Source organism: Dryobates pubescens, chromosome 22 (assembly GCF_014839835.1).
Source record: "Dryobates pubescens isolate bDryPub1 chromosome 22, bDryPub1.pri, whole genome shotgun sequence".
NCBI lineage: Eukaryota > Metazoa > Chordata > Aves > Piciformes > Picidae > Dryobates > Dryobates pubescens.
This window is the reverse complement of record NC_071633.1, coordinates 10,815,712-10,829,226: the sequence shown is the minus strand read 5'-3', so window position 1 is coordinate 10,829,226 and position 13,515 is coordinate 10,815,712. Positions and strand designations below refer to the sequence as shown.

The following is a 13,515-nucleotide window of genomic DNA, read 5'->3' as shown; positions in this document are numbered from 1 at the left end:
TCTTCTAAGAAACAGAGAATCGTGTTGTTTGCATGCAATTTAATGCACTTGCATTTTGCTGAGAGAAGTCAAGTACTTATATAGTTTAAACTTCTATTTCCCCTGTTTTGAATAACATCCTTTTCAAAATATAAAACACAGATATTTTCAGGATTTATTCTTTCTCTGGCTCAAAAGAAAAAAAAAAAAAAACAACCCACCCCAAACAAAACAATGAACAAACAAAACCCAACAGATGGGGTTTCAGTCCCAAATATGTAATTGGCATTTGGCCTGGTGTAAAGACATGCCCAAACCGCCTAAGGATGGTGCAGCTGTGGGGCCAGGGGGCAGGTCATAAACTGCCTAAACCAAGGAGACTTTGCAGGAGTGATTACCTCAGGCCAGAGAACAGCTCTGAGGAAAACAAGCAGCAAGTATACTAAAATCACCTCCATTCCCTCTCACAATGCACAAGTTGAAATCATTTTCTCTCCCTTTGGTGTTCCTTCTTCCCCCCTATCTGAGCCAGAAATTGCCACCCAGCCTGTTCTCTTGCTTAAACCATCTGCCACCACGGCTTACAAGGCAAGGACAGTTTCTACTGTAGCAACAAATCTAACACAGCACTGGAAGAAACTTTTGGTAAATAAAGTGCTGTCATGAAAGATCATCCAACTCAGCTTGTGATCCAAGCTCTGTGGAAATGGCTACATGAATTTAGGAAAGGTACAGAAAAAATACTATGAGAGGAAAAGAGAGCAGCTCACTTGGCCATCCTGCATCCCCTTCAGAGCAGAGGAGACAAGTCAAAAAACTTACAGCTGTGGTACCATGAGGAAAAAGACACTGAAGAAAGCAAAGTACAGTTGATGATGTACATAAGGCTCCTACCACCTGTTTATTCTCCCCCTCCTGTATTTTACACATAGCTTAAAACAAAAACCAAAACCTGACCCAAGTGTAATCCATTTACATTGCACAAAAATGTCTTGTTTAAAAAATTGCAGTGAGGCCTGCTACAGAGGACTTTGGGTCACTCCAGCAATTAAAACAGGCAGCATGTATAAAATCTTCAGAATCCAAGGGACTGAGAAGGAAGAAAGAAAGAAAAAAAAAAGTTATTTGAAAGGTTTTTTCCAGAGAATCTGTTATCTAAAACTCAATTAATCTAAACCTGAAAAGTTTAGAGCCCAGTAAATGTGCATGAGAAACCTATACACCATTTCCTGTGAGGTGGCTGCCAAACAAATCTGTTATATATTTAGCAAAACAGTAAACTAAGGCATTTACACAGCATGATTAACTGTAAACATATCTGCAATATCTTGTTTAAATGGAAGTGTAGCCTGATAGATTCTACATTTACTGGGCAATGAGAAATGTGATGAGAAAAACACGATCTTGAAGGTCTCTTCCAACCTGGTCTATTCTATTCTATCACAAAACTAATGTAACAGTGCCCTTGCACAGTCCTGCTTCTACAGGCCTGCAAGACCTACATGATTTGAGCCTTTAACAAGAAGGACCAGCTGGCACCTGGTGAATTTTCAGCTGCTTTGGAGGTCCAGCTTTGAGGAAGTAGTCTTAAATACTCTTTTTTGCTGGGTCATACATTATTGCTATTCCTTCCATTCAGGACTGCACCTTATTTTTGGCAAAGGAGCATAGTTGCAGCTTCTTCCAACATCAACACCTTTTCTTTGCTTGGCAAGAGGTGTCAGTGCAGAACAAAGTACTGCCTTCCTAAGTTCAGAGCCCCCCCAGATCACACACACTTCTTAGGCTCAGTCTTCTGTCATTGAAACTTAATAGTAAAACTGCCATCACCCTTCAGAGTGCACTTTTAGCCTGTCACATCTTTTCCAGGATAAGAAAGAAATGCAAGAAACTACAAGGATACATGTCATAAATAGCTTAATAAAACCTTCTAGTAACTTTTGGTTCTTTAATGTGCAGAACTCAGGAATACATAGAGAGATATCAGTTATCCCTTTATAGATACACAGAGAAACTGAGGATGCAGGTAATGGAATGACTTAGAGGGCCTCTGAGCGAGTGAACAGCAATGTGGGGAACAAACAGGACAAGAGACTTGCAAACTGCTATCTCTTTACCTAGGTTTACATCTTTCTGTAGACGTTGTGCTTAATAAGAGTTGCTTCTGGAAAAGAAATTATTCTCTTTTGGAGAAAGATGAACATCCTCCTCTTTGTGGGCAGTTATTCCCAGAGTGGATAAAAATCAAAGGGATAAGAGTACAAACACATTGTCATTACAGAGCAAAGTTATTTCCTTCTGAGTCTGAGAACAAAAGTAAAGCAGATATTTTAGGGTAAAACTGTTTTAAGAAAGAGGTGCTTTTCTCTTTCAGCAGAGATGTACACAGGCATGTAGAAGTATCTTTAGTTAACAAGGAAAACACTGAAACAATAAGTTGCTAACTTTTGCTTGCAGTACTTAATCACATTCCTAATGTGAAGACCCCGAGTCCCCTTTGTGAAGAACATGTGAATGTTTTGTTGTTAAACAATTAAGCCAAAGCCACACTGAGGATTTTTGTATCTGGTTCAAACTGACTTTAATGGAAACTGAACATCTAACTCTCATAAGTGACTTAGAAAATCTCAGCAGGGTTGTACAAAAAGCCAGGGCATTTTTTTTATTCTATTCAAAACTAGCTTGGTTAAAGCTTTGTAGAGAGTGGAGAAGCTATAAATATAGATAGGAAATGGTGAAGGCAGAAAGTGTCTTTGTCTCCTCCACTCCCTGGTCAGAATGAAGTTTAGGGATAACTGAAACATATGCTCTGCTAACTTGTGTATCAAGGCTGACCTCCGTTTACATCAATAAAAAAGGGGTTTACAGCTACTTCAATCTGCATGTAGAATATGTTGCTCAGAATGCTTGTGAAATTATATAAATACATTATCACTTGAATAGTTCTGATAAATACACTCTACATAAGATGTAAACTTGGGCTGCACATTGATGGACAAGAATGTATCTTTGCCTCTCAGAATAAGCTTATAATGGGGGGGGGGGGGTGCCAGAAGGATGGCAGGGATGGGGAGGAAAATAGTAGATAAGAAAAATAACTGTCATTTTGTAACCAGAAATAATGGTTGTGACTAAAATGCTCAAAGATAAGCAAATAGCAGAAAGGATCATGCTTTTTCAGGATTGAGAAAGAAAGAAAAAAAAAAAAAAAAAAGGATTAACATGACATCTCTCTATATAATTAGTCCATTTATAATATCTGAGATTAAGTACTTAAGAAACATGGTATTAAAAGCCTAAACTATCCTGCCAGTCTCACCAGCTAATCCTACAAATTTTGAAATCAAGTAACTTCACTTTAAATCACCTCCTGGTTGAAATAAAAGCCTTTTGAAGCACTCAAGTGCAGCAGCAGTATTGTTGTCTCAAAACCACTGCTCTGGGTATTTATTTACAGTTTAAGATGAAAGAAAATATTTCGCCTTGCAATATATTTCTGCTTTGTCTGGAACACTACAAATTACACAAGCCCTACGAGGAGAGGCTGAGGGAGCTGGGGTTGCTTAGCCTGGAGAAGAGGAGACTCAGGGGTGACCTTATTACTCTCTACAACTACCTGAAGGGAGGTTGTAGACAGACGGATGTTGGTCTCTTCTCCCAGGCAGCCAGTACCAGAACAAGAGGACACAGTCTCAGGCTGCGCCAGGGGAGGTTCAGGCTAGATGTTAGGAAAAAGTTCTATACAGAAAGAGTGATTGCATATTGGAATGGGCTGCCTGGGGAGGTGGTGGAGTCGCCATCACTGGAGGTTTTCAGGAGGAGACTTGATGGAGTGCTTGGTGCCGTGGGCTAGTTGTTTGGGTGGTGTTTGATTGGTTGATGGGTTGGACGCGGTGATCTTGAAGGTCTCTTCCAACCTGGTTTATTCTATGTATTCTATTCTATGTATCAGCAGCTGTGGTATGTGTAATTCCTCAATGAAAAATTGAGAGGTTTTGTCTGTTCCCAGGATTAGCATCATGAACCTTCTCCTCTGTACTGATGTTTCCCTCATCTACCAGTACTACATGCCGTCTTTCACTCATTCACATTTTGTTATATACACACAAATGAAAGATGCTCCACTGCTGCAGTATCTCATCATCTTCCTGCCATTGGCTGAATTCATCTCCTGGCTTTTTTTGTCATTTGTCCTACTCCAGAAAGCATTAACCCTAATGTAATTCACAAATACTCATAATTCTTTTTTTTTTTTTAATCCATATCATAGACCATGGAGATTAAAACAACATCTTTCCATCAGCCTCAGGTGCAGGATTCTGGCATCCAGTTTTTAGAAGTCCCTTTGTGGTGTATTGAAAATAATTTTTTAAAAATACAATTAATCTTATTTTCCTCAAAAATAATGGATTGAAAAGTCTCTCACTGACTACTCAGTATTCAGGGCCATGCTAAGCCTCCACAAAATACTTTAAAACAGCTCTCATATACTCCTTGCTTAACTGGGGTAACAGGGAAGAGCTGGATTCAGAAACCATTTGAAAAGTCACAGCCAGACAAAGTGTCAGGTGAGGAACAGTTGAATAGACACTGCCTATCTGCTGTGATAATTCACCTGGCCCAGATCACTCTTCTTTGTGTGGTCTCCACCTCAGCTAACCTGACTACATGTTTGTCTGGGCTGGACAAGCAGATGTGGTTGCCAACCTGTGCTGCTGCAGGGAAGGGAAAAGAAACTTTTGGTCCAAGATAAAGCACTAAGCTATCCAGGGCTGGATTCCTGCTGGTTTAGCCATTATCCATGAGCTCATGAATATTCATGTCCCTCAAAATGCATTACCTGTTTTATCTTATTACACAAATATGCCACTGAAATTAATTACTTTGCTTCCAGAGCACACCTCCAGCCCAGTAGCTCAGATACACTTTTATATGGCAGAAAGCTCTATTAGACCTCCAAATTTAATAACAAGTCAGATTCTTTCCTCTATCACATCAGTCTATCCAACAGTAGTTCTGGATCAACACTAGTATGCACAAAATTAGCTAGGTTCATCTCATACTCCCTGTGCATAATTATGTTCTCCTTGGTTTTCTTTGCATTACAATTAAACAATTCAGGATGTTTACTCGTTTCCACAGCTATCCATAGAACACTAACAGCGAAATGTACATACAGACCTAAAGGTGTGTGAACTGTACGGACGAGTACTGAATGCTGTTTTAATGGATCTGGAGATCATTAAGTGATATTTACAAAAGGCCTGAATGGAGGTTTGGGAGATTTTTGGCCTCTTCTTTGTGATCCTTTTCTGTCTTTGCCTATTCTGATCTCACCTCTCTATCAAGTCAGCCATTTACACAGTTTGAGTGGCCTGGGGGATGTTCTGCTCAAAGACTAAAGTTAATAATATAGCAGGCAGTAAAACACAAGCTGTGATGTGGAACTGATGCACAATTTGCAGTTTAACAGTGGAATCAGAGCCTGTCATTACACAGATTTGGGAAGCTTTTGTACTTTGCTGATCTACCATACCCTCAAAACAATATTCCCAGCTAATAAAGCTCATTTGAACAACACAGGCTAACAGGATCTTGTGAACCTAGAGCCAGGATTAAGAGATGAGGCAAACTAGAAACTTCAATCATTACAATCTTGTAGCACAGATGAGACGCATTTTCACCCACAGGGAGTCAATATACCCCCTTTTTCTTTAGCACACTGTGCCCAACAGAAAGAAACACAACATTGGGCCCTTTCCAGTGACCCTGAGCAGCAAAGTTTCCACTAGGACAAAAGATCAAAATCATTAAAGCTTCTCATTCATTCCACCCATCTTGCAAAAATTATTTGCACTCCCTCAAAGAAGTAACAATGTTGAAAGCAAAAATGTGGAGAGACAGATCCATCTCCTGACTTGAAGGACTTCTCAGAAGAATAAGAAGAGCCCATGTTTGGAACATCTGCTCCTCACTGAAGAAGGGCTGTGAGATCTTCTGGGGCAGCTCTCCTAAAGTACTTTGGTCTCTGCCCTAATACTTGAAAGAGCAGGCCACGCAGTGCTAGCCAGTTAGCATCTGTCCCTGTGATTGTGACTGGATGTCCCAATGAAAACGACTGATCTTAAGGGGAAAAAATGCAAACCAGTATGATGACCCCTTCAAAATGACAAACTGAACAGCAGTATTAAAACTTCACATGGCAACTGTTTTAAATAATGTGGGACATAGATAATAACATTAAATGTTTGAACTCAAAGACCTGGTTTCCTGTGTTGGCACCAGTGGTAATGCTCAGCGTTCATACATCAAGCAATTTTACATCTTCATTTTAAAGAGAAATTAGGATACAGATCCTTAAACTGTAATAACACCCCGTTCCTCTGTGTGTGAACACACACAGGGTGTATTTGCAACAAACTCACAGTGCTTCCAGTGTCTCCTCCAGGACACACTGAAGCCTCAGCTACGCTGCAGCAGCTGACAGGTTTTCAGCATACAAATACAGCTCGAACATACATATCTTCAAAGAATGATGAAAGGTGACATTACAAATTAACATCTACTCTTGTCCTACAACCCTCAACCAAAAAAACATCTCCAAAGTCAGAAGAAGGTATCTAAAGCACTGGCTATATGAATTAAGGCATTCATTTACCTGAACAGTTCTAACTATCTGGATATACGCTCCAGAAAGAGAACAAGTTAGGTTACTCTAAACATGTTCAGTATGGATTAAGCTAATGCAGTATTCTTCCAAACTAGGTTGGCTATGAATACAAAATTACAGACCTCAGATGATGAGTAGAAAATCTTACTGTAACTCACTGCACCTCAGTCACCCCTACTTATAGTCTCCAGCTCTCTGCGAATAAACTACAATATCTAATTTCAAATTCTGGTTACCAGCAATTGAACCAAACACCAAACAAGAGGATGATTTGATCATGAGGTGTTAATGTACTAGCTGATCTCTATCCCTACAGTTTGACTTCAGAAAATTCAATTGCTCATGTAGAATAAATCTTTCAGGCTCAGTCCCTGGTAAATAAAAAGTATCTAAGAAAATCTGACAGCCATTCAAAGCCTATACAAATGAAAATACTTCAATCTGAGACTCCATAAGCCAGCATCCCCATTAAAGTCAGTCCTCAAACTTTATTTCTGCACACCCAAACAGCAAGGACCAGAAAAACAGTGGCTATGGAGGAAGGAAAATTTTCACCACAACCTCTCTCTAGCAGGACAGAGCTCTAGAGCAGGATTTACAGAGTCTGCATGGCACCCACAAAGTGGGAAGGATTAATCTTCCATGACATGTACTTGACACATCTGACCAGCATAATGGGTTTCTACATTAAAAAGAAACAAGACACAGGAAAAGATTTTGCAGTCAGATTAGGGGCAAGAACAGCAAATGCCAACTCTCAGCTGATATATATATACACCTGAAAAACATACCCAAAACTCTTCCCAAAAGGGAGAAATTCAGGTCTAGCAGGGTGTGACTCTCCAAGGCTTGGCAAAGCCATGTATAACCTCACCAAAGTTCAGTATGACTATAAGTGTTTACAAGCACAAAAACTAGGCCAAATTGAGAATGTAAATATTTGGATTCAGATCCCCAAACTTGCCTCTATCTGAACTGCCAACTAAATCCCAACTGCAGACCAAAAAATCTGAAAAGCAACAGTTGCATACACTTCACAGCACAGAGACAGAACTAACACACATGGCACTCAGCACCAGGGGGTAATCTAAACTGAACTGATACCAAACATCAATGAAGTTTGGACTGAAACTTGATTTGACTCAGCTATCATTTGGTACATTCTGAAAGTCTGATCCGTCCAAACATTGGTCCTCTGCCCTGCAAGAGTCTGGGTTACACTAACCATGTCTCAATTACTCAAGACCCCACAGATGACATGATGGATCTAGCACACAGCGGTTACCTTGACCTAAACCACATTCTCTTCAGCCATCAAGAGCAAATGCTTCTATTTTCCTGACAGATGAGTTGAGAAAAGTTTTCCCTGCATCCAAAGTAACTTATCTATCAACTTCAGTCACATATTCAGAATTAATTTAGCATCCCTAATCACCTTGAGTTCTCAACACCCATGTGGGTTTTCCTGAAGTTTTACCACAGTTCTTTTAGCTATAGATCAGAATGGCAGCCAAAGATCCATTCAAGAGAGTTGTGACCTCCCAGAAACATAGATCCCAAGGGATACACTGTATTCTCAGCTGCCAGTTCCCAGCCCTTCTCAGGAAGTATTAGCAGGCCTTCCAGCCCTGCGTCTCCCCTGTGGACACTCACTGGGGGGGAATCAGACAGGTAGGCACCTCACCAAGTCCAGCATTTTAAATCTTTTTGTATGATAAGTATTTGGGCTTCCTTACTCCCACTACTGTAAACCAACACGAAGTCCATCCTTTCCCTCTTCAGTTAAGTGGGAAAAGTACAAATCTAGTACTTTAGCATTACTCATCTGTGGGAAACATGGGTTTGCTTTCCAGTTAAAAGCAGGCTCTTCAGCACAATTCACAGTGACCTCTTCACAAGGGGCTAGTATCATTTCTTTAAATCCCCCTACGCTAAAAATAGTCCCACTTCCTAAACATGAATGCTTAGCAGTTCCAGGCATTCTGAGAGCCTGCATACCACTTTATATTTTTTTAAAACTGGCAACATTTATTTAGCCAGCAATTTAAAAAAAAAAAAAAAAAAAGGCCCAGCCGCCCCAGTGATTCTTCCCAGAGGGTCTTAGATGTTTATGAAATACAATGAAAACAATAAAGTGGATAAAATCATGCTATTCCATCAAGTCCTTGGCAAGACTTCCCAACCAAGAATAAATTGGCATGGTACATTACAGTCGACAGATTACACAATGGTTTACAGGGTCACCAATAATAAGGGGTCACACACTCCTTAAAGGGCTGCAGTGTATGTTAAAAGTCACTTGCTTAAAGGGAAACAACAATGCTTGTTCCTGAGCTCCTTGGAGCAAATTCTAGCAGGCATAGCATAAATGTGCTGTAGGGCTAGGAGAGGACTGAAGACATCTCTCTTCCCAGCACCAGGAAGGCCAGTAACTGCACTGAACAAACTGGCTGGGGGAGTTCAACACCCTGAAGAGAGCAGAAGGAAGCCAGGTCAGGCATGACTCTTATTTCTGCATACAAGAGAAGAATGATTGCCATATACTCTTTGAAGCAGGAGAGTCTCTGCCACTCTGTCATCCCTTCCCAAGGAGCCCTGCTCCTCGTTCCTCCATACTCTCAGAGGAAACTGGTTCCAGCACAGAAATAAGATGGCAGTTCCCTGTCAGTCCAGTCACTCTTAACAGTGTATAAACTGTAGCTAGCTGTAAAAGGTGCTTGACTATATTCTCAGGTAACCTAATAAAGTAATCATAATTGCTTAAATGTGTGGCAGTTTTCCTTTAAATGACTAACCTTAAAGCAAGAGAGAAATGGTTACTAGCTCTAACTCAGTCTCATCCATCAACCTGGTAACAGATTTCCACTCTGCCACCTACATAACCTGATCATCAAAATAGAAGTTAAATTTTGACATTCCTAAAACACACAGAATTTTCTCAAATCTGACCTTCAATACAAGATACTTCTACCTTTGCCCTGTTAACTCACCCTTCTACTACATGGAATATTTTATTCTACTGACTATATGTTGAACAATGTTTTCTTTATACATATCAAGTCTTAAAGGCAATTCACCCTCACTTCAATTCATTCTGTCCTGCATCATCAGAAATCAGATCACAACTAACAATTTCATCTCTTGTCTTCACACAATTTCTAATCCTTCTCAGTGTTTTTTACTGGATTATTCAATATCTGGCTGAAATTAAAGACCAACCACTCAGGAAAAAAATGAAACAAAACTTATTTCCCCAAAATTAGTGTAGAAAACACTGCTGTTGACATTCTTTATGCAATAATACTATGCATCCAGCTTCATTTAGCTTGACTATTAAAATTTTAAGTGCATTGGAGTGATAAAACTGAAGTAAAAATAAGAAGGCTCCCTCATACGTAGCTGCTACTCTTTGAGTGCAGTGACCCGTTGCTCCTCAGTAAAGCTAACACTTGGTACCAAGTCAAAAGCAGTACATCTGATTGTCCCACCAAGTAAACTGCTAAAGCAGCTCCCTTAGCTCTTCAGTTAAATATTTCCTGGGATCCTAAAGTCTTCCGTCATGAGTCCAGGTGGCTCCTCTACTCTCTTCAACACGCATGCAAACGTTAGAGCGGACTGGACAGACTGAGACAGTGGGCGCTGGAAGGGACAAGGACCACAGCTCCCCCGCTCTCTTCAGATGAGAGCCCCACGCTCGGCGGGCTGGCTCTCCAGGCCGGTTATAGTTCACCCGGTGAACGGCCCAGACGCCGTAGTAGTCTCCTGGGCCCCATCCCTCCGAGGTGCCTGTCCCCTACCATCAGCGCGAAAAGAAGCGTCTTGGTGGCACGGGGCGCTCCAGCGCGGGAGCACCGACTACCCGCTCCGCCCCCGAGCAAGGACCCCGCGCCCACCCGCGCTCCCCACGGGCAAGGCAGGAACCCCCTCAAGGATCGCGGAGCCGAGCCGCGCCGGCACGGCCATCGGCGTCTCCGCGGTCCAGGGAGCCGCAGGGCTCGGGGAGCCTTCGCCGCCGCGCATCCCGGCGCGCCCCGCTGCAAGGAGGCGGGTGGCTCTGGAGGCGCAGGGACGGACAGACACAGAACGATCTATCGTTTCTTTCCCCAGCACTGCTCCCCTGCCCGGGGCCCCCCGCGGCGACCACCGACCCAGCAGCGCGACTCCCCGGCCCTTACCGAGGCGCGCAGGGATGCGCTCCCTACGCCGAACGCCTGCAGACCCCCGTCCTGCAGCCCGGGCGGTTGTAGCTTTTTGGAGAAGCTGGGAAGAGGGAGAGAAAGAAAGGGGGGAGGGAGGGAGGAGGGAAGGCACTGAGATCGAAGGAGAGAGAAGTATGCAAAGGCAGGAAGTGGAGACGGCCACGGCCAGTGCGGGAGATTAATGGGAACCAGTCACCCGGCAGCCAACAAAGAAACTTGCTCCCCCAGCGCAGCCCGGGCCGGCCCGGGCAGCCCCGGGCGGCCGAGCCACTGCTCCAGCCGGCAGCGCTCGGCCCCGACCCTGCGGAAGGGTGGGCGCCGCCCCCCACTTCGGCCCCAAACCCCAGTCCCGGCCAGGCGAAAGGGAGGGGAGCAGGACCGAGCGGTCCACAGGGAGATGAGATGGGCAGAGGAGGTGGGGAGAATGGAGACCCCCGTCCAACCTCCTTCCTCCTCCCTCTGCCCAGGAGGAGAGGTACCGCTTATTTTTTTATTGAAAAAGCCGCGGGTGCCGGGCTCCTACCGGCGCGGAGCCGCTTGCCGGGAAGAAAGGAAGGAAGGAGAAGAGCGAGCAGCCGCTTCCTGCGCTCGGGCGCCGAGCAGATGGTTTCCATCAGGGCGAGGGGATGGGCGAACCTCGGACGGCCGCGCTTCCCCAGCTCCCCGGAGCGGCTCCGGAGTAACGGTACCTGCGGGGAGCGAGAGGTCTCTAGAGGGAGGCAGCGGCATGACCCTGAACTTCACTCCGGGTGCCTCGGTTCAATTCCAGTCTGCTAGGACCAGCTAGTGACAGCGGTTCTGAACCGCTCTGCTGCCTCCACACCCAGGATGCGGGACAGCCTGCACCCGAGACTGAGGACAGTCCGTGCGTGGCACAGGCAATGGATACACACGCTCCACGCAGGCCACAAACGGCACGGTACGGGCCGGCTCCCTGGCACGCCCCTCCACGTGCTTCTGCCGGTTTAACAGATGAGAAACCCGCTCAAGTGATTTGATAGAACCACAGAAAAGAGGACGGATACTAGCTGTTAGCAGAACAAACTGTGCCTAAATCCCGAGGCATTTGTATAAGCGTTTATAAAACAAATCACAATATATTAATCAAATGATAATAGGAATGGAAGAAAACTAGAGAAGAGTAACACGTGTATTGTGCCACTGGAAATATAAATTCCAGCCTTATACATCGTGAGTTTTTAGCACATGCTTACTTTCTTTCCACTGACTGAAGCAGAATTGAAATGGTGCTCAGAGCTAGGGAAGTGCTTATGAACTTTCCTACATAAGCATACTTCCCTGAACCCAGAGCTGAGTACTCCAGATAAACTGTTCATGCCTTTTGCCACCTCATGAACAAAATAAGATATATTGTCCTTAGATATTCTGCTCTGTCATGCCACAAGGAAATCCAGTATGAAGGCCCAACATTTTACAAACCTCCATTATATTTCAGAAGAGTGAATGTACAGGAAATAAGGGTAACTCTAGTCTGGATTCTGATGTGAACGTGTGTTCCAAAGCAAAAGCTATTTCAGCTGACAGTCTTCTAGGGACAGAAGTATTTACTCAGCTGCAAAAGGGGTACTCTGTCACCAAGCATCAAAAAATGGTGGGAGTTTAAATTTCAACACACAAGGAATAATTTACCTACTGCTTGTACCTACTGCTACAAGTACCTGGCAGGAATATAAAATGAATACAATTTTGTTTCCCCATTTAAAAAAGTAGCACAGGAGGGCTTTTTCAAGTATATTTCACAAACAAGGCAAGGCAGCAAACTCATCAGCCTCTCCAGGAGACCAAGGACACAATCACAGAAGGAATGAAGCTCAAAGATCCTCAACTTCCAGTTAAGCAGGAAGCAGTCCATTCTGGCTGCTTTGCCAGCACATAAACAAACATCTCAAACATGCTAATATTATTTTTATCAAATAGCCTTTTTCTCCTCCCTTTACGTTGCATTCAGACACACAGACCTCAAGTACTCCAGGCAACAGCCTAAATTTTCTTTTGATACAAGAGACCAAACTTAAAGTTGGGTTTCAACACAGAACTGGGGTCTTCAGTGTGTTTTAATGAACTAGCAGCCTGTGAAGAGCCTGTTTATCACAGGAGCTGGCTGCTGCTCCAGCTCAGCAACTGGAATATAATAAAATCTAAACTAGGAGAGGATTATTTTTCTTCTTTACCAAACAGAATACAACTAGCAAAGATCCACACACAAGAATGAAGGACCCGAAAAACTGGGGGCTCCTTGTTAACATTGGCGATACCACACCCAAAGTTTCTGTGCTTATTTTGCCCTTTCTACTATCATGTCAGTGCAAGCCAGGTTAACAAAGTTACAGGGCGAGTCTAACTCACAGGTAGCCACAGCTGCTTTCCAAGCCCATGTGGCGGCTGCGAGCGCTAGCTGCATCCTCCCGTGCTGCGGGGCAAGCGACAACCTCTCACGCACACGCTGCCCTGCTAGAAAACCCTCCTGGGCCTGAAGCAGCTTCCAGGGAGCAAATGTGCTTATTTGGCACAGGTTGTTCACAGGAGACCAACATGCTCTCTGCTTTCTTTTTACTGATCAAAGTGGAAGGGCTTCCTTTAGGCGCACAAATGCAGCAATAGGTCGCAGTCAGCCAGAGCTGGCTACTCACCTCTTACCAACACCCG

The 13,515-nt window shown here is 43.6% G+C and overlaps 1 protein-coding gene across 1 annotated transcript in view; it reads right to left on the bottom strand.

Annotated features, from left to right (window-relative positions):
* DENND2B (DENN domain containing 2B) overlaps nt 1-11,075 on the bottom strand; it is a 124,733-nt gene extending 113,658 nt beyond the window's left edge. Inside the window, exon 1 of the mRNA XM_054171666.1 lies at nt 10,825-11,075. The gene's annotated coding sequence lies outside the window, so the exon portion shown is untranslated. The remainder of the gene's footprint in view (nt 1-10,824) is intronic.
* Nucleotides 11,076-13,515: the final 2,440 nt, after the last annotated feature.